Raw genomic sequence first — 21,715 nt, forward strand, 5'->3', positions numbered from 1 at the left:
TATAAAATTGAGGCCTACGAGTATGAGGCTGAAATACGCATTACAAGATCGAGAACAAGGAGCTTGAGGCTCGCCGGCCACTACCGTGAGGAGAAAATTCCTGGTGGTACCGGGTTTGAAATCCAGCAGTTCGCGCCAATTGTGGTGACCTTTTGCGCTAGAAACTTCAGCTTCGTGTGGCTGTTTTTGGCTGCTTTCTAGCAGCGGTGAAGGTGGTATCACCGCTGCCCATTTGTTTATGCCATTGGGTCCAATTTTGTACAAATATGTGTACAACATAATATATATAATAAATATATAAATTCAAGTCGCCAACAGTGACAATGTCATAAATTAGAAATTTGATAACATCAAATATATTATGATATTTGACTTTGGATTGCGAGAATCACGTGAAGTGATATCGAAAGAGATTGTATTTCCGTATTAATTAATATAAAAAGGTATCAATTCTAACTGTAACCTTAATTTTGATGCTGACCTTGAACGATTTGTGTTAGCTGTCCATGATCTTAGCTAGCTCCCTCGTGTTTTCTACTAATCTACGCATCAGCCGTTGATCTGGCATCTGCTTGAATCTATATATTTACATATTATGAATTATGGCATAGACTATATATATTGCCAGCAAAGTAAAGGACTATGTTTGTCGAGTCCAGCACCGACTACAGATCTTCAATTATCTGCCATGAGATGCTTCTGAGCCATTAAAAAATGTTTCAGAAAACAACAGAGCATTTTCAAAGAAAAGACGGTATTATGTAATGTTGTTAGGTCGTCTTGTAAATAATTAAATACGCCCCAATCACCCACCTTGGCACTATCGTCGGCTACTTCAGTCTATATATATATAGACCATATATGTGTATTTCCCAAATAGCAAAAACTCGCAGAAGCAACTTGACTACTTCTTGAGTTTTGACTACCGAAGCAGAGATCTTTTCGATTTGAAGAATATGGAAACTACTTGCGCAGGTTTTTAGGCCATTTTCAGTTGAATTACGATTCTTATAATTTTGAAATGTTACTCACGACTAAGTTTTCTATTATAAATTTTCAGGAGATAACAGTTGGTCGGAGGGGGTCGTTGCACTATTTCCTCTTCTCAGCATTTCAGATGGTGGCATTGCGAATGAGGATCTGGATTTTCTTGTTGTCCCTCAATATGGGAGAAATGCCGACCGCACTGGTTAATTAAAATGTTATTCTTTTCTGTTGTGTTTAATTGAATAAAAATATGGGCACTGCTTTACCTGTCAATCAAGCAAGTGTTAGTTCGTTTATGTTCAATTGATATGATCTCTTGAGATATACAAAAGATTTTCTTTGTCTATTTACGTGTACCATGTTTCCCAGGAGAGGAAATAAATAAAAAAATTATTGTGTGTCAACTAAATTATGCTCTCTCTTGTTGGATAATTTTCTGAAATAAATTTCACATATTGATTAGCTGCTTCTTGGAGTTAGCAAGTGATCCCTGGGTCATAATTTATTGAATATACAATATAAATTTAGAGCTTCAGCCTTTTAAAATAGGCAATATCATTAAATGATGGTTATTCATCTGACATTGGACTGTTTGAAATCAAATTTTCAAACTTTTAATAAAAAGGTCTAACTATTTGATCCCAAAAATTCACTCTCCACACCCATTTTCTCAACAGACACGCAATGTAAATTTAAAAATAAAAAATTTACTCTATAAATCTTTCAAAAATCCAAAAATAATCCTGATATTAAATTACCCTATAAATTTTCTTCTTCTTCTTCTTCTTGTTTTCTTCTTCTTCATTCACTGTTTTTTTTTCTTTTCTCACACCCTTTTATATCATACTAAATGGTTACAGCATAAGGGGTCTAACTCTGATCAACCTTGCTAATATTAAATTACAAACCGCTGAATATATTACGGATGGATTACAATGAAATTATCGATTTCTTTTTCATCCACTGGCCTTCATGAAAGTCGTTATAATTTTTTATCGTACTTGCAAGGCGCAAAACATTCTTCTTGCTTTTTTCATTCATCTCCATAAATGCCATAGAGTTCAAATCAGCTTAATTAATTTTTAGTTATACATATCGATGATTCTATTTTTCTTAAAGCCTTAGAGATTCTCATTTTTCCTTTCTATTGTTTGCTTTTGGTATTTGATTCTGTATCTTCAAAACTTAGTTTAAGCAGAATTTTCATTCACTTCCTAGCAACTACGACGTTTTCTTTTTTTGGTCCATAATGGTAATTGTCATAATGGATAATTTGATAATAAAAATTATTGTAAAATTATCATTGTTAAGAGTTTTTTTTTTTTTTTTTGAGTTCAAATAGTTGCGCTCTTAACAAAACAATTTATTATAAAGATTTTTGTTATGTGAATTACGGTTAAAGACAATTTATTATGAGGTAATATAGCATAATTGTTTTGAACACCTATTATAACAGACCTATTGTTTAACATGCATTTCTCATGCCTTATGTTGGAGAAAAATCAGTTTTTTAAAATATTTTATAAAAACGTTTTAGGACTGATCTCATACAATACATAGGAATTCGTAATCTAGAAAATCATATCTTCACAATTCGATTTGGCTTTTTCGCTTAATTAATCTAGGCTTCCAGATCACGATCCATTACCACCACTCATGTTAGATCACGATCCGTCACCACCAATCTTGTTAGATCACGATCCATCACTAATGATCTTCCAGGTTATGACTCAAGTTTGATATGCACTTGACGTGTGGACGTCTTTATCACAACTAAAAGCAACTAGCAAGAGAAAATGTTCCTCTCAAAATTAGAGAGAGAAAAATATTTTTCTCTGATCTGTATAATGTGACTGCTGTCTTCTTTTTTAGAGAAAACAAGCCATTTTATATTTCTATTTGGTAGAAACCATAGACTCCATATTTATTAATTTTTTTTAATTCTATTAAATCACATTTGATTTAAATTAAAAAACAATAAAACCAAAGTGGCGTTACTTGTTCTCGTGTTATAGGGGCCCACCTTGTAAAATAAAACAAGGCTCCTTACACACAAACATATTAAATGGACCCTCCCACTAAATAATACATTTAGACTTTTAACTCAAATAGCTAGTTATCTTGCTTATTAATCCAGTAGCGGTGCAGTCAATTAAATGAGCTAACCCGGGGATCATATGGGTACATATAATAGTGGCTAAAATAATTAAGCATGTAATTAAACTAACCCAATTATTTAATTCCAAATCTACTCCACAAAAAAATTAGAATTGACCTCCATAATTGTATGCTATCTAGGATAGTGTTTTCGAATAATAATTTGACCCATGCCACATTGATTTCTTTACTATATAATCCTTTGTACCACATCGTTAATTAAATCGATAACTCAACTGTCCAATCAATTTAATTACATATTGTTCCTTAATACTTACTGGTTTTCTCTAATGATCATTTTCAACATACTAAATATGTTGACACACTATGACAAGAGAATTCTATGATCAAGTGCCGAAAACCCATCAAGTGATGTGCTGTACAAATTCAATACTGTTAATCTATAACTTCAATACTCATAATTGCTCCCACTATGTTGTACAAATTCAATATTGTTAATCTATAACTCCAATACTCATAATTGCTCCCACTAAGATACCGGGTAATCTTGACTATAAGTGTCTGTCGTGCCCATTGGTAACTCAAATGGAATAACAATTACAATCATGAAATCATGACTAACTCAAGATTAAGATTACAGTAAAATCAATGCATATGAGTTTTAATAAGTCTTACAGTTATTACGAAGTTAATTAAATCTCATATGTGGTTCTGTTCAATGTAGTCGTACTACATCAATAAATTCATACATGATTAAGACAAATCATTCAATAAATTTATTACAGTCTATACCTAAATAAAGTGCCCAACTTTATTTATCAACTGCAAACTTAATTTATTTAATCATAAGATAACTTGCATTTATGTCTTCTATGAATCCACATGGTGATCACATAAATACATATAATATGATTGAATGGACTTTACTCAAAATATTAATGCAATTAAGATACTTGAATAAAATACCTCATTTATCTTATTAATCAGAAAAATTGTTTATTAAAATTAAATAAACACATATGCTTTTAAAGAGTATATTTTCCTAACACCTTAAACCATAAAAAAAAAAAATTATAGTATCTTAAACAATACTTTGGTTGCATTTATTTTTTTGTCTGATATCTGAATAGATTTGAATTTAATTAAAGTCCAAATAAATTTGAATGGAAATGTCTAAATGACATGTTTTATTCTTCTTTTTTTCAAAAAATCAAACCGTACCTTAATTGAGCGAGAAGAAAATCAATATTTTGAAAGCTTTTCACTAGAACCGTGTGACCCTTTTAATTTTTCAAAAAATAAAATAAAAGTACTGCAAAAATAGCATTCTTTTCCTGATTTTAAAAATTAACTAAAAAAAGTTGACGTCTTAAACCTATTCCACTTCTTATTCGTTATTCTTCTTTTCTTGCCATCACGTTCTTTGTCAATCGCAAGTGTTTTTTTGGTGCACGTTCCCAATATCGAACATTTGTGTTAAATTAAATGAAAACTAATTATAAATAAAATTGTGTTAAAGAATCTATTTACATATCTTGACTTGACCATGGTTGTAAGTGTTGGGAAATATGCTCTTTAAAAGCATATGTGTTTATTTAATTGTAATAAACAATTTTTCTTATTAATAAAATAAATAAGGTATTTTATTCAAGTATCTTAATTGCATTAATATTTTCAGTAAAATCCATTTAATCATATTATATGTATTTATTTGATCACCATGTGGATTCACAGAAAACATAAATACAAGTTATCTTATGATTAAATAAATTTAGTTCACATTTGATAAATAAAGTTGAGCACTTTATTTAGGTATAGACTGTAATAAATTCATTGAATGATTTGTCTTAATCATGTATGAATTTATTGATGTAGTACGACTAGATTGAACAAGATCACATATTAGATTTAATTAACTTTGTAATAACAGTCAAACTTATTAAATCTCATAGGCATTGATTTTACTGTAATCTTAATCTTGAGTTAGTTATAATTTCATGATTGTAATTGTTATCCATTTGAGTTACCAATGGGCACGACACACACTTGTAGTCAAGATTACTCGGTATCTTGGTGGGAGCAATTATGAGTATTGGAGTTATAGATTAACAATATAGAATTTGTACAACACATCACTTAATGGGTCAAATTATAGAATTCTCTGGCCAGAGTGTGTCAACATATTTAGTATGTTGAAAATGATCATTAGAGAAAACCAGTAAGTATCAAGGAACAAGATGTAATTAAATTAATTGTACAGTTGAGATATTGATTTAATTAACGATGTGGTACAAAGGATTATGCAGTAAAGAAATCAACGTGGCATGGGTCAAATTATTATTCAAAAATACTATCCAAGATAGCATACAATTATGGAGGTCAATTCCAATCTTTTAGTGGAGTGGATTTCGAAATGAATAATTGGGCTAGTTTAATTACAGGCCTAATTATTATAGCCAATATTGTATGTACCCATATGATCTCCGGGTTAGCTCATTTAATTGACTGCACCGCTACTGGATTAATAAGCAAGATAACCAGCAATTTGGGTTAAAAGCCTAAATATATTATCTAGTGGGAGGCTTCATTTAATATGTTTGTGTGTAAGGGACTTTGTGTTATTTTACAACGTGGGCCCCTATAACACAAGAACAAGTAACGCCACTTTTAGTTTTATTATTTTTTAATTTAAATCAAATGTGATTTAATAGAATTAAAAAAATTAATAAATATAAAACCTAGGGTTTCCACCAAATAGAAATATAAAAGGGCTTGTTTTCTCTAAAAAAAGAAGGCAGCAGCCACATTATACAGATAAAAAAAATATTTTTCTCTCTGATTTTGAGAGGAATATTTTCTCTTTCTAGTTGCTTTAGTGGTGATTAAGGCACCCACACGTCAAGTGCAGATCAAACTTGAGTCACAACCTGGAGGATCATTGGTGACGGATCGTGATCTAACAAGATTGGTGGTGACGGATCGTGATCTAACATAAGTGGTGGTGACGGGTCATGATCTGGGAGCCTAGATTAATTCAGCGAAAAGTCAAAACGGATTGTCAAGGTATGGTTTTTCAGATTATGAATTCTTATGTATTGTATGAGATCGGTCCTAAAAGTTTTTTTAAAAAATTTAAAAACTGATTTTTCTCGACTAGTAAGTGTATATGTCCTTTTTTTTTTTTCAAAAATTTGGGTGTGTTAAGTAGTTTTTATTGATGTTTTGATTAAAGAAAGATAAAAATATGGGCACAAGAGATCGAGATATGTATTACATATAAATGAGCCCTATGAGCATGAGGCTGTGGTTCGTATTATAAAATTGAGGCCTACGAGTATGAGGCTGAAATACGCATTACAAGATCGAGAACAAGGAGCTTGAGGCTCGCCGGCCACTACCGTGAGGAGAAAATTCCTGGTGGTACCGGGTTTGAAATCCAGCAGTTCGCGCCAATTGTGGTGACCTTTTGCGCTAGAAACTTCAGCTTCGTGTGGCTGTTTTTGGCTGCTTTCTAGCAGCGGTGAAGGTGGTATCACCGCTGCCCATTTGTTTATGCCATTGGGTCCAATTTTGTACAAATATGTGTACAACATAATATATATAATAAATATATAAATTCAAGTCGCCAACAGTGACAATGTCATAAATTAGAAATTTGATAACATCAAATATATTATGATATTTGACTTTGGATTGCGAGAATCACGTGAAGTGATATCGAAAGAGATTGTATTTCCGTATTAATTAATATAAAAAGGTATCAATTCTAACTGTAACCTTAATTTTGATGCTGACCTTGAACGATTTGTGTTAGCTGTCCATGATCTTAGCTAGCTCCCTCGTGTTTTCTACTAATCTACGCATCAGCCGTTGATCTGGCATCTGCTTGAATCTATATATTTACATATTATGAATTATGGCATAGACTATATATATTGCCAGCAAAGTAAAGGACTATGTTTGTCGAGTCCAGCACCGACTACAGATCTTCAATTATCTGCCATGAGATGCTTCTGAGCCATTAAAAAATGTTTCAGAAAACAACAGAGCATTTTCAAAGAAAAGACGGTATTATGTAATGTTGTTAGGTCGTCTTGTAAATAATTAAATACGCCCCAATCACCCACCTTGGCACTATCGTCGGCTACTTCAGTCTATATATATATAGACCATATATGTGTATTTCCCAAATAGCAAAAACTCGCAGAAGCAACTTGACTACTTCTTGAGTTTTGACTACCGAAGCAGAGATCTTTTCGATTTGAAGAATATGGAAACTACTTGCGCAGGTTTTTAGGCCATTTTCAGTTGAATTACGATTCTTATAATTTTGAAATGTTACTCACGACTAAGTTTTCTATTATAAATTTTCAGGAGATAACAGTTGGTCGGAGGGGGTCGTTGCACTATTTCCTCTTCTCAGCATTTCAGATGGTGGCATTGCGAATGAGGATCTGGATTTTCTTGTTGTCCCTCAATATGGGAGAAATGCCGACCGCACTGGTTAATTAAAATGTTATTCTTTTCTGTTGTGTTTAATTGAATAAAAATATGGGTACTGCTTTACCTGTCAATCAAGCAAGTGTTAGTTCGTTTATGTTCAATTGATATGATCTCTTGAGATATACAAAAGATTTTCTTTGTCTATTTACGTGTACCATGTTTCCCAGGAGAGGAAATAAATAAAAAAATTATTGTGTGTCAACTAAATTATGCTCTCTCTTGTTGGATAATTTTCTGAAATAAATTTCACATATTGATTAGCTGCTTCTTGGAGTTAGCAAGTGATCCCTGGGTCATAATTTATTGAATATACAATATAAATTTAGAGCTTCAGCCTTTTAAAATAGGCAATATCATTAAATGATGGTTATTCATCTGACATTGGACTGTTTGAAATCAAATTTTCAAACTTTTAATAAAAAGGTCTAACTATTTGATCCCAAAAATTCACTCTCCACACCCATTTTCTCAACAGACAGGCAATGTAAATTTAAAAATAAAAAATTTACTCTATAAATCTTTCAAAAATCCAAAAATAATCCTGATATTAAATTACCCTATAAATTTTCTTCTTCTTCTTCTTCTTGTTTTCTTCTTCTTCATTCACTGTTTTTTTTTCTTTTCTCACACCCTTTTATATCATACTAAATGGTTACAGCATAAGGGGTCTAACTCTGATCAACCTTGCTAATATTAAATTACAAACCGCTGAATATATTACGGATGGATTACAATGAAATTATCGATTTCTTTTTCATCCACTGGCCTTCATGAAAGTCGTTATAATTTTTTATCGTACTTGCAAGGCGCAAAACATTCTTCTTGCTTTTTTCATTCATCTCCATAAATGCCATAGAGTTCAAATCAGCTTAATTAATTTTTAGTTATACATATCGATGATTCTATTTTTCTTAAAGCCTTAGAGATTCTCATTTTTCCTTTCTATTGTTTGCTTTTGGTATTTGATTCTGTATCTTCAAAACTTAGTTTAAGCAGAATTTTCATTCACTTCCTAGCAACTACGACGTTTTCTTTTTTTGGTCCATAATGGTAATTGTCATAATGGATAATTTGATAATAAAAATTATTGTAAAATTATCATTGTTAAGAGTTTTTTTTTTTTTTTTGAGTTCAAATAGTTGCGCTCTTAACAAAACAATTTATTATAAAGATTTTTGTTATGTGAATTACGGTTAAAGACAATTTATTATGAGGTAATATAGCATAATTGTTTTGAACACCTATTATAACAGACCTATTGTTTAACATGCATTTCTCATGCCTTATGTTGGAGAAAAATCAGTTTTTTAAAATATTTTATAAAAACGTTTTAGGACTGATCTCATACAATACATAGGAATTCGTAATCTAGAAAATCATATCTTCACAATTCGATTTGGCTTTTTTGCTTAATTAATCTAGGCTTCCAGATCACGATCCATTACCACCACTCATGTTAGATCAGGATCCGTCACCACCAATCTTGTTAGATCACGATCCATCACTAATGATCTTCCAGGTTATGACTCAAGTTTGATATGCACTTGACGTGTGGACGCCTTTATCACAACTAAAAGCAACTAGCAAGAGAAAATGTTCCTCTCAAAATTAGAGAGAGAAAAATATTTTTCTCTGATCTGTATAATGTGACTGCTGTCTTCTTTTTTAGAGAAAACAAGCCATTTTATATTTCTATTTGGTAGAAACCATAGACTCCATATTTATTAATTTTTTTTAATTCTATTAAATCACATTTGATTTAAATTAAAAAACAATAAAACCAAAGTGGCGTTACTTGTTCTCGTGTTATAGGGGCCCACCTTGTAAAATAAAACAAGGCTCCTTACACACAAACATATTAAATGGACCCTCCCACTAAATAATACATTTAGACTTTTAACTCAAATAGCTAGTTATCTTGCTTATTAATCCAGTAGCGGTGCAGTCAATTAAATGAGCTAACCCGGGGATCATATGGGTACATATAATAGTGGCTAAAATAATTAAGCATGTAATTAAACTAACCCAATTATTTAATTCCAAATCTACTCCACTAAAAAATTAGAATTGACCTCCATAATTGTATGCTATCTAGGATAGTGTTTTCGAATAATAATTTGACCCATGCCACATTGATTTCTTTACTATATAATCCTTTGTACCACATCGTTAATTAAATCGATAACTCAACTGTCCAATCAATTTAATTACATATTGTTCCTTAATACTTACTGGTTTTCTCTAATGATCATTTTCAACATACTAAATATGTTGACACACTATGACAAGAGAATTCTATGATCAAGTGCCGAAAACCCATCAAGTGATGTGCTGTACAAATTCAATATTGTTAATCTATAACTTCAATACTCATAATTGCTCCCACTATGTTGTACAAATTCAATATTGTTAATCTATAACTCCAATATTCATAATTGCTCCCACTAAGATACCGGGTAATCTTGACTATAAGTGTCTGTCGTGCCCATTGGTAACTCAAATGGAATAACAATTACAATCATGAAATCATGACTAACTCAAGATTAAGATTACAGTAAAATCAATGCATATGAGTTTTAATAAGTCTTACAGTTATTACGAAGTTAATTAAATCTCATATGTGGTTCTGTTCAATGTAGTCGTACTACATCAATAAATTCATACATGATTAAGACAAATCATTCAATAAATTTATTACAGTCTATACCTAAATAAAGTGCCCAACTTTATTTATCAACTGCAAACTTAATTTATTTAATCATAAGATAACTTGCATTTATGTCTTCTATGAATCCACATGGTGATCACATAAATACATATAATATGATTGAATGGACTTTACTCAAAATATTAATGCAATTAAGATACTTGAATAAAATACCTCATTTATCTTATTAATCAGAAAAATTGTTTATTAAAATTAAATAAACACATATGCTTTTAAAGAGTATATTTTCCTAACACCTTAAACCATAAAAAAAAAAAAAATTATAGTATCTTAAACAATACTTTGGTTGCATTTATTTTTTTGTCTGATATCTGAATAGATTTGAATTTAATTAAAGTCCAAATAAATTTGAATGGAAATGTCTAAATGACATGTTTTATTCTTCTTTTTTTCAAAAAATCAAACCGTACCTTAATTGAGCGAGAAGAAAATCAATATTTTGAAAGCTTTTCACTAGAACCGTGTGACCCTTTTAATTTTTCAAAAAATAAAATAAAAGTACTGCAAAAATAGCATTCTTTTCCTGATTTTAAAAATTAACTAAAAAAAGTTGACGTCTTAAACCTATTCCACTTCTTATTCGTTATTCTTCTTTTCTTGCCATCACGTTCTTTGTCAATCGCAAGTGTTTTTTTGGTGCACGTTCCCAATATCGAACATTTGTGTTAAATTAAATGAAAACTAATTATAAATAAAATTGTGTTAAAGAATCTATTTACATATCTTGACTTGACCATGGTTGTAAGTGTTGGGAAATATGCTCTTTAAAAGCATATGTGTTTATTTAATTGTAATAAACAATTTTTCTTATTAATAAAATAAATAAGGTATTTTATTCAAGTATCTTAATTGCATTAATATTTTCAGTAAAATCCATTTAATCATATTATATGTATTTATTTGATCACCATGTGGATTCACAGAAAACATAAATACAAGTTATCTTATGATTAAATAAATTTAGTTCACATTTGATAAATAAAGTTGAGCACTTTATTTAGGTATAGACTGTAATAAATTCATTGAATGATTTGTCTTAATCATGTATGAATTTATTGATGTAGTACGACTAGATTGAACAAGATCACATATTAGATTTAATTAACTTTGTAATAACAGTCAAACTTATTAAATCTCATAGGCATTGATTTTACTGTAATCTTAATCTTGAGTTAGTTATAATTTCATGATTGTAATTGTTATCCATTTGAGTTACCAATGGGCACGACACACACTTGTAGTCAAGATTACTCGGTATCTTGGTGGGAGCAATTATGAGTATTGGAGTTATAGATTAACAATATAGAATTTGTACAACACATCACTTAATGGGTCAAATTATAGAATTCTCTGGCCAGAGTGTGTCAACATATTTAGTATGTTGAAAATGATCATTAGAGAAAACCAGTAAGTATCAAGGAACAAGATGTAATTAAATTAATTGTACAGTTGAGATATTGATTTAATTAACGATGTGGTACAAAGGATTATGCAGTAAAGAAATCAACGTGGCATGGGTCAAATTATTATTCAAAAATACTATCCAAGATAGCATACAATTATGGAGGTCAATTCCAATCTTTTAGTGGAGTGGATTTCGAAATGAATAATTGGGCTAGTTTAATTACAGGCCTAATTATTGTAGCCAATATTGTATGTACCCATATGATCTCCGGGTTAGCTCATTTAATTGACTGCACCGCTACTGGATTAATAAGCAAGATAACCAGCAATTTGGGTTAAAAGCCTAAATATATTATCTAGTGGGAGGCTTCATTTAATATGTTTGTGTGTAAGGGACTTTGTGTTATTTTACAACGTGGGCCCCTATAACACAAGAACAAGTAACGCCACTTTTAGTTTTATTATTTTTTAATTTAAATCAAATGTGATTTAATAGAATTAAAAAAATTAATAAATATAAAACCTAGGGTTTCCACCAAATAGAAATATAAAAGGGCTTGTTTTCTCTAAAAAAAGAAGGCAGCAGCCACATTATACAGATAAAAAAAATATTTTTCTCTCTGATTTTGAGAGGAATATTTTCTCTTTCTAGTTGCTTTAGTGGTGATTAAGGCACCCACACGTCAAGTGCAGATCAAACTTGAGTCACAACCTGGAGGATCATTGGTGACGGATCGTGATCTAACAAGATTGGTGGTGACGGATCGTGATCTAACATAAGTGGTGGTGACGGGTCATGATCTGGGAGCCTAGATTAATTCAGCGAAAAGTCAAAACGGATTGTCAAGGTATGGTTTTTCAGATTATGAATTCTTATGTATTGTATGAGATCGGTCCTAAAAGTTTTTTTAAAAAATTTAAAAACTGATTTTTCTCGACTAGTAAGTGTATATGTCCTTTTTTTTTTTTCAAAAATTTGGGTGTGTTAAGTAGTTTTTATTGATGTTTTGATTAAAGAAAGATAAAAATATGGGCACAAGAGATCGAGATATGTATTACATATAAATGAGCCCTATGAGCATGAGGCTGTGGTTCGTATTATAAAATTGAGGCCTACGAGTATGAGGCTGAAATACGCATTACAAGATCGAGAACAAGGAGCTTGAGGCTCGCCGGCCACTACCGTGAGGAGAAAATTCCTGGTGGTACCGGGTTTGAAATCCAGCAGTTCGCGCCAATTGTGGTGACCTTTTGCGCTAGAAACTTCAGCTTCGTGTGGCTGTTTTTGGCTGCTTTCTAGCAGCGGTGAAGGTGGTATCACCGCTGCCCATTTGTTTATGCCATTGGGTCCAATTTTGTACAAATATGTGTACAACATAATATATATAATAAATATATAAATTCAAGTCGCCAACAGTGACAATGTCATAAATTAGAAATTTGATAACATCAAATATATTTTGATATTTGACTTTGGATTGCGAGAATCACGTGAAGTGATATCGAAAGAGATTGTATTTCCGTATTAATTAATATAAAAAGGTATCAATTCTAACTGTAACCTTAATTTTGATGCTGACCTTGAACGATTTGTGTTAGCTGTCCATGATCTTAGCTAGCTCCCTCGTGTTTTCTACTAATCTACGCATCAGCCGTTGATCTGGCATCTGCTTGAATCTATATATTTACATATTATGAATTATGGCATAGACTATATATATTGCCAGCAAAGTAAAGGACTATGTTTGTCGAGTCCAGCACCGACTACAGATCTTCAATTATCTGCCATGAGATGCTTCTGAGCCATTAAAAAATGTTTCAGAAAACAACAGAGCATTTTCAAAGAAAAGACGGTATTATGTAATGTTGTTAGGTCGTCTTGTAAATAATTAAATACGCCCCAATCACCCACCTTGGCACTATCGTCGGCTACTTCAGTCTATATATATATAGACCATATATGTGTATTTCCCAAATAGCAAAAACTCGCAGAAGCAACTTGACTACTTCTTGAGTTTTGACTACCGAAGCAGAGATCTTTTCGATTTGAAGAATATGGAAACTACTTGCGCAGGTTTTTAGGCCATTTTCAGTTGAATTACGATTCTTATAATTTTGAAATGTTACTCACGACTAAGTTTTCTATTATAAATTTTCAGGAGATAACAGTTGGTCGGAGGGGGTCGTTGCACTATTTCCTCTTCTCAGCATTTCAGATGGTGGCATTGCGAATGAGGATCTGGATTTTCTTGTTGTCCCTCAATATGGGAGAAATGCCGACCGCACTGGTTAATTAAAATGTTATTCTTTTCTGTTGTGTTTAATTGAATAAAAATATGGGTACTGCTTTACCTATCAATCAAGCAAGTGTTAGTTCGTTTATGTTCAATTGATATGATCTCTTGAGATATACAAAAGATTTTCTTTGTCTATTTACGTGTACCATGTTTCCCAGAAGAGGAAATAAATAAAAAAATTATTGTGTGTCAACTAAATTATGCTCTCTCTTGTTGGATAATTTTCTGAAATAAATTTCACATATTGATTAGCTGCTTCTTGGAGTTAGCAAGTGATCCCTGGGTCATAATTTATTGAATATACAATATAAATTTAGAGCTTCAGCCTTTTAAAATAGGCAATATCATTAAATGATGGTTATTCATCTGACATTGGACTGTTTGAAATCAAATTTTCAAACTTTTAATAAAAAGGTCTAACTATTTGATCCCAAAAATTCACTCTCCACACCCATTTTCTCAACAGACACGCAATGTAAATTTAAAAATAAAAAATTTACTCTATAAATCTTTCAAAAATCCAAAAATAATCCTGATATTAAATTGCCCTATAAATTTTCTTCTTCTTCTTCTTCTTGTTTTCTTCTTCTTCATTCACTGTTTTTTTTTCTTTTCTCACACCCTTTTATATCATACTAAATGGTTACAGCATAAGGGGTCTAACTCTGATCAACCTTGCTAATATTAAATTACAAACCGCTGAATATATTACGGATGGATTACAATGAAATTATCGATTTCTTTTTCATCCACTGGCCTTCATGAAAGTCGTTATAATTTTTTATCGTACTTGCAAGGCGCAAAACATTCTTCTTGCTTTTTTCATTCATCTCCATAAATGCCATAGAGTTCAAATCAGCTTAATTAATTTTTAGTTATACATATCGATGATTCTATTTTTCTTAAAGCCTTAGAGATTCTCATTTTTCCTTTCTATTGTTTGCTTTTGGTATTTGATTCTGTATCTTCAAAACTTAGTTTAAGCAGAATTTTCATTCACTTCCTAGCAACTACGACGTTTTCTTTTTTTGGTCCATAATGGTAATTGTCATAATGGATAATTTGATAATAAAAATTATTGTAAAATTATCATTGTTAAGAGTTTTTTTTTTTTTTTTGAGTTCAAATAGTTGCGCTCTTAACAAAACAATTTATTATAAAGATTTTTGTTATGTGAATTACGGTTAAAGACAATTTATTATGAGGTAATATAGCATAATTGTTTTGAACACCTATTATAACAGACCTATTGTTTAACATGCATTTCTCATGCCTTATGTTGGAGAAAAATCAGTTTTTTAAAATATTTTATAAAAACGTTTTAGGACTGATCTCATACAATACATAGGAATTCATAATCTAAAAAATCATATCTTCACAATTCGATTTGGCTTTTTCGCTTAATTAATCTAGGCTTCCAGATCACGATCCATTACCACCACTCATGTTAGATCAGGATCCGTCACTACCAATCTTGTTAGATCACGATCCATCACTAATGATCTTCCAGGTTATGACTCAAGTTTGATATGCACTTGACGTGTGGACGCCTTTATCACAACTAAAAGCAACTAGCAAGAGAAAATGTTCCTCTCAAAATTAGAGAGAGAAAAATATTTTTCTCTGATCTGTATAATGTGACTGCTGTCTTCTTTTTTAGAGAAAACAAGCCATTTTATATTTCTATTTGGTAGAAACCATAGACTCCATATTTATTAATTTTTTTAATTCTATTAAATCACATTTGATTTAAATTAAAAAACAATAAAACCAAAGTGGCGTTACTTGTTCTCGTGTTATAGGGGCCCACCTTGTAAAATAAAACAAGGCTCCTTACACACAAACATATTAAATGGACCCTCCCACTAAATAATACATTTAGACTTTTAACTCAAATAGCTAGTTATCTTGCTTATTAATCCAGTAGCGGTGCAGTCAATTAAATGAGCTAACCCGGGGATCATATGGGTACATATAATAGTGGCTAAAATAATTAAGCATGTAATTAAACTAACCCAATTATTTAATTCCAAATCTACTCCACTAAAAAATTAGAATTGACCTCCATAATTGTATGCTATCTAGGATAGTGTTTTCGAATAATAATTTGACCCATGCCACATTGATTTCTTTACTATATAATCCTTTGTACCACATCGTTAATTAAATCGATAACTCAACTGTCCAATCAATTTAATTACATATTGTTCCTTAATACTTACTGGTTTTCTCTAATGATCATTTTCAACATACTAAATATGTTGACACACTATGACAAGAGAATTCTATGATCAAGTGCCGAAAACCCATCAAGTGATGTGCTGTACAAATTCAATACTGTTAATCTATAACTTCAATACTCATAATTGCTCCCACTATGTTGTACAAATTCAATATTGTTAATCTATAACTCCAATACTCATAATTGCTCCCACTAAGATACCGGGTAATCTTGACTATAAGTGTCTGTCGTGCCCATTGGTAACTCAAATGGAATAACAATTACAATCATGAAATCATGACTAACTCAAGATTAAGATTACAGTAAAATCAATGCATATGAGTTTTAATAAGTCTTACAGTTATTACGAAGTTAATTAAATCTCATATGTGGTTCTGTTCAATGTAGTCGTACTACATCAATAAATTCATACATGATTAAGACAAATCATTCAATAAATTTATTACAGTCTATACCTAAATAAAGTGCCCAACTTTATTTATCAACTGCAAACTTAATTTATTTAATCATAAGATAACTTGCATTTATGTCTTCTATGAATCCACATGGTGATCACATAAATACATATAATATGATTGAATGGACTTTACTCAAAATATTAATGCAATTAAGATACTTGAATAAAATACCTCATTTATCTTATTAATCAGAAAAATTGTTTATTAAAATTAAATAAACACATATGCTTTTAAAGAGTATATTTTCCTAACACCTTAAACCATAAAAAAAAAAAAAAATTATAGTATCTTAAACAATACTTTGGTTGCATTTATTTTTTTGTCTGATATCTGAATAGATTTGAATTTAATTAAAGTCCAAATAAATTTGAATGGAAATGTCTAAATGACATGTTTTATTCTTCTTTTTTTCAAAAAATCAAACCGTACCTTAATTGAGCGAGAAGAAAATCAATATTTTGAAAGCTTTTCACTAGAACCGTGTGACCCTTTTAATTTTTCAAAAAATAAAATAAAAGTACTGCAAAAATAGCATTCTTTTCCTGATTTTAAAAATTAACTAAAAAAAGTTGACGTCTTAAACCTATTCCACTTCTTATTCGTTATTCTTCTTTTCTTGCCATCACGTTCTTTGTCAATCGCAAGTGTTTTTTTGGTGCACGTTCCCAATATCGAACATTTGTGTTAAATTAAATGAAAACTAATTATAAATAAAATTGTGTTAAAGAATCTATTTACATATCTTGACTTGACCATGGTTGTAAGTGTTGGGAAATATGCTCTTTAAAAGCATATGTGTTTATTTAATTGTAATAAACAATTTTTCTTATTAATAAAATAAATAAGGTATTTTATTCAAGTATCTTAATTGCATTAATATTTTCAGTAAAATCCATTTAATCATATTATATGTATTTATTTGATCACCATGTGGATTCACAGAAAACATAAATACAAGTTATCTTATGATTAAATAAATTTAGTTCACATTTGATAAATAAAGTTGAGCACTTTATTTAGGTATAGACTGTAATAAATTCATTGAATGATTTGTCTTAATCATGTATGAATTTATTGATGTAGTACGACTAGATTGAACAAGATCACATATTAGATTTAATTAACTTTGTAATAACAGTCAAACTTATTAAATCTCATAGGCATTGATTTTACTGTAATCTTAATCTTGAGTTAGTTATAATTTCATGATTGTAATTGTTATCCATTTGAGTTACCAATGGGCACGACACACACTTGTAGTCAAGATTACTCGGTATCTTGGTGGGAGCAATTATGAGTATTGGAGTTATAGATTAACAATATAGAATTTGTACAACACATCACTTAATGGGTCAAATTATAGAATTCTCTGGCCAGAGTGTGTCAACATATTTAGTATGTTGAAAATGATCATTAGAGAAAACCAGTAAGTATCAAGGAACAAGATGTAATTAAATTAATTGTACAGTTGAGATATTGATTTAATTAACGATGTGGTACAAAGGATTATGCAGTAAAGAAATCAACGTGGCATGGGTCAAATTATTATTCAAAAATACTATCCAAGATAGCATACAATTATGGAGGTCAATTCCAATCTTTTAGTGGAGTGGATTTCGAAATGAATAATTGGGCTAGTTTAATTACAGGCCTAATTATTGTAGCCAATATTGTATGTACCCATATGATCTCCGGGTTAGCTCATTTAATTGACTGCACCGCTACTGGATTAATAAGCAAGATAACCAGCAATTTGGGTTAAAAGCCTAAATATATTATCTAGTGGGAGGCTTCATTTAATATGTTTGTGTGTAAGGGACTTTGTGTTATTTTACAACGTGGGCCCCTATAACACAAGAACAAGTAACGCCACTTTTAGTTTTATTATTTTTTAATTTAAATCAAATGTGATTTAATAGAATTAAAAAAATTAATAAATATAAAACCTAGGGTTTCCACCAAATAGAAATATAAAAGGGCTTGTTTTCTCTAAAAAAAGAAGGCAGCAGCCACATTATACAGATAAAAAAAATATTTTTCTCTCTGATTTTGAGAGGAATATTTTCTCTTTCTAGTTGCTTTAGTGGTGATTAAGGCACCCACAGGTCAAGTGCAGATCAAACTTGAGTCACAACCTGGAGGATCATTGGTAACGGATCGTGATCTAACAAGATTGGTGGTGACGGATCGTGATCTAACATAAGTGGTGGTGACGGATCATGATCTGGGAGCCTAGATTAATTCAGCGAAAAGTCAAAACGGATTGTCAAGGTATGGTTTTTCAGATTATGAATTCTTATGTATTGTATGAGATCGGTCCTAAAAGTTTTTTTTTAAAATTTAAAAACTGATTTTTCTCGACTAGTAAGTGTATATGTCCTAATTTTTTTTTCAAAAATTTGGGTGTGTTAAGTAGTTTTTATTGATGTTTTGATTAAAGAAAGATAAAAATATGGGCACAAGAGATCGAGATATGTATTACATATAAATGAGCCCTATGAGCATGAGGCTGTGGTTCGTATTATAAAATTGAGGCCTACGAGTATGAGGCTGAAATACGCATTACAAGATCGAGAACAAGGAGCTTGAGGCTCGCCGGCCACTACCGTGAGGAGAAAATTCCTGGTGGTACCGGGTTTGAAATCCAGCAGTTCGCGCCAATTGTGGTGACCTTTTGCGCTAGAAACTTCAGCTTCGTGTGGCTGTTTTTGGCTGCTTTCTAGCAGCGGTGAAGGTGGTATCACCGCTGCCCATTTGTTTATGCCATTGGGTCCAATTTTGTACAAATATGTGTACAACATAATATATATAATAAATATATAAATTCAAGTCGCCAACAGTGACAATGTCGTAAATTAGAAATTTGATAACATCAAATATATTTTGATATTTGACTTTGGATTGCGAGAATCACGTGAAGTGATATCGAAAGAGATTGTATTTCCGTATTAATTAATATAAAAAGGTATCAATTCTAACTGTAACCTTAATTTTGATGCTGACCTTGAACGATTTGTGTTAGCTGTCCATGATCTTAGCTAGCTCCCTCGTGTTTTCTACTAATCTACGCATCAGCCGTTGATCTGGCATCTGCTTGAATCTATATATTTACATATTATGAATTATGGCATAGACTATATATATTGCCAGCAAAGTAAAGGACTATGTTTGTCGAGTCCAGCACCGACTACAGATCTTCAATTATCTGCCATGAGATGCTTCTGAGCCATTAAAAAATGTTTCAGAAAACAACAGAGCATTTTCAAAGAAAAGACGGTATTATGTAATGTTGTTAGGTCGTCTTGTAAATAATTAAATACGCCCCAATCACCCACCTTGGCACTATCGTCGGCTACTTCAGTCTATATATATATAGACCATATATGTGTATTTCCCAAATAGCAAAAACTCGCAGAAGCAACTTGACTACTTCTTGAGTTTTGACTACCGAAGCAGAGATCTTTTCGATTTGAAGAATATGGAAACTACTTGCGCAGGTTTTTAGGCCATTTTCAGTTGAATTACGATTCTTATAATTTTGAAATGTTACTCACGACTAAGTTTTCTATTATAAATTTTCAGGAGATAACAGTTGGTCGGAGGGGGTCGTTGCACTATTTCCTCTTCTCAGCATTTCAGATGGTGGCATTGCGAATGAGGATCTGGATTTTCTTGTTGTCCCTCAATATGGGAGAAATGCCGACCGCACTGGTTAATTAAAATGTTATTCTTTTCTGTTGTGTTTAACTGAATAAAAATATGGGTACTGCTTTACCTATCAATCGTGCTGAGTGTTAGTTCGTTTTTGTTCAATTGATATGATCTCTTGAGATTTACAAGAGATTTTCTTTATCTATTTACGTGTACCATGTTTCCCAGAAGAGGAAATAAATAAAAAAAATTATTGTGTGTCAACTAAATTATGCTCTCTCTTGTTGGATAATTTTCTCAAATAAATTTCACATATTGATTAGCTAATTCTTGGAGTTAGCAAGTGATCCTTGAGTCATAATTTATTGAATATACAATATAAATTTAGAGCTTCAGCCTTTTAAAATAGGCAATATTGTTAAATGATGGTTATTCATCTGCCATTGGGCTATTTGAAATCAATTTTTCAAACTTTTAATAAAAAGATCTAACTATTTGATCCCAAAAATTCACTCTCCACACCCATTTTCTCATCAAAGACGCAATGTTAATTTAAAAATAAAAAGTTTACTCTATAAATCTTTCAAAAATCCAAAAATAATCCTGGTATTGAATTACTGTATAAATTTTCTTCTTCTTCTTCTTCTTGTTTTTCTTCTTCTTCATTCACTGTTTTTTTCTTTTCTCACACCCTTTTATATCATACTAAATGGTTACAGCATAAGGGGTCTAACTCTGATCAACCTTGCTAATATTAAATTACAAACTGCTGAATATATTATGGATGGATTACAATGAAATTATCGATTTCTTTTTCATCCACTGGCCTTCATGAAAGTCTTTATAATTTTTTATCGTAATTGCAATTTGCAAAACATTCTTCTTGCTTTTTTCATTCATCTCCATAAATGCCATAGAGTTCAAATCAGCTTAATTAATTTTTAGTTATACATATCGACGATTCTATTTTTCTTAAAGCCTTAGAGATTCTCATTTTTCATTTCTATTGTTTGCTTTTGGTATTTGATTGTGTATCTTCAAAACACGCAGAAATTCTTTTTGTTAGTTTATGCAGAATTTTCATTCATTTCCTAGCAACTACTGCGTTTTCTTTTTTCGGTCCTAAACGGTAATTGTCATAATGGATAATTTGATAATAAAATTTAGGAAAAATGACAAACACATCCCCAACGTTTAGACAAAGGGACAAAAACCCCCCTAAAGTTTCAAAAAAGACATTTACACCCTCATTTACTAACGAAAACAGTAACTTTTAATTGAAATTACCGTTATACCCTTCTAGCATATAAAAAAAAATATACAAGTT

The 21,715-nt window shown here is 31.1% G+C and overlaps 4 long non-coding RNA genes across 4 annotated transcripts; all 4 read left to right on the forward strand.

The window, feature by feature from the left end:
* Positions 1–552: 552 nt before the first annotated feature.
* LOC127902071 (uncharacterized) lies at positions 553–1,331 on the forward strand. The gene is made up of 2 exons (XR_008054509.1): positions 553–975; positions 1,061–1,331. It is a non-coding gene; the product is annotated as an uncharacterized LOC127902071 (long non-coding RNA).
* A 5,640-nt stretch (positions 1,332–6,971) lies between these two features.
* On the forward strand, positions 6,972–7,750 carry LOC127902070 (uncharacterized). Its single transcript, XR_008054508.1, has 2 exons — positions 6,972–7,394; positions 7,480–7,750. It is a non-coding gene; the product is annotated as an uncharacterized LOC127902070 (long non-coding RNA).
* Positions 7,751–13,391: 5,641 nt separating this feature from the next.
* LOC127902072 (uncharacterized) lies at positions 13,392–14,235 on the forward strand. The gene is made up of 2 exons (XR_008054510.1): positions 13,392–13,814; positions 13,900–14,235. It is a non-coding gene; the product is annotated as an uncharacterized LOC127902072 (long non-coding RNA).
* A 5,588-nt stretch (positions 14,236–19,823) lies between these two features.
* On the forward strand, positions 19,824–20,657 carry LOC127902073 (uncharacterized). Its single transcript, XR_008054511.1, has 2 exons — positions 19,824–20,234; positions 20,320–20,657. It is a non-coding gene; the product is annotated as an uncharacterized LOC127902073 (long non-coding RNA).
* Positions 20,658–21,715: the final 1,058 nt, after the last annotated feature.

This window comes from Citrus sinensis, chromosome 5, assembly GCF_022201045.2.
Source record: "Citrus sinensis cultivar Valencia sweet orange chromosome 5, DVS_A1.0, whole genome shotgun sequence".
NCBI classification, from domain to species: domain Eukaryota; kingdom Viridiplantae; phylum Streptophyta; class Magnoliopsida; order Sapindales; family Rutaceae; genus Citrus; species Citrus sinensis.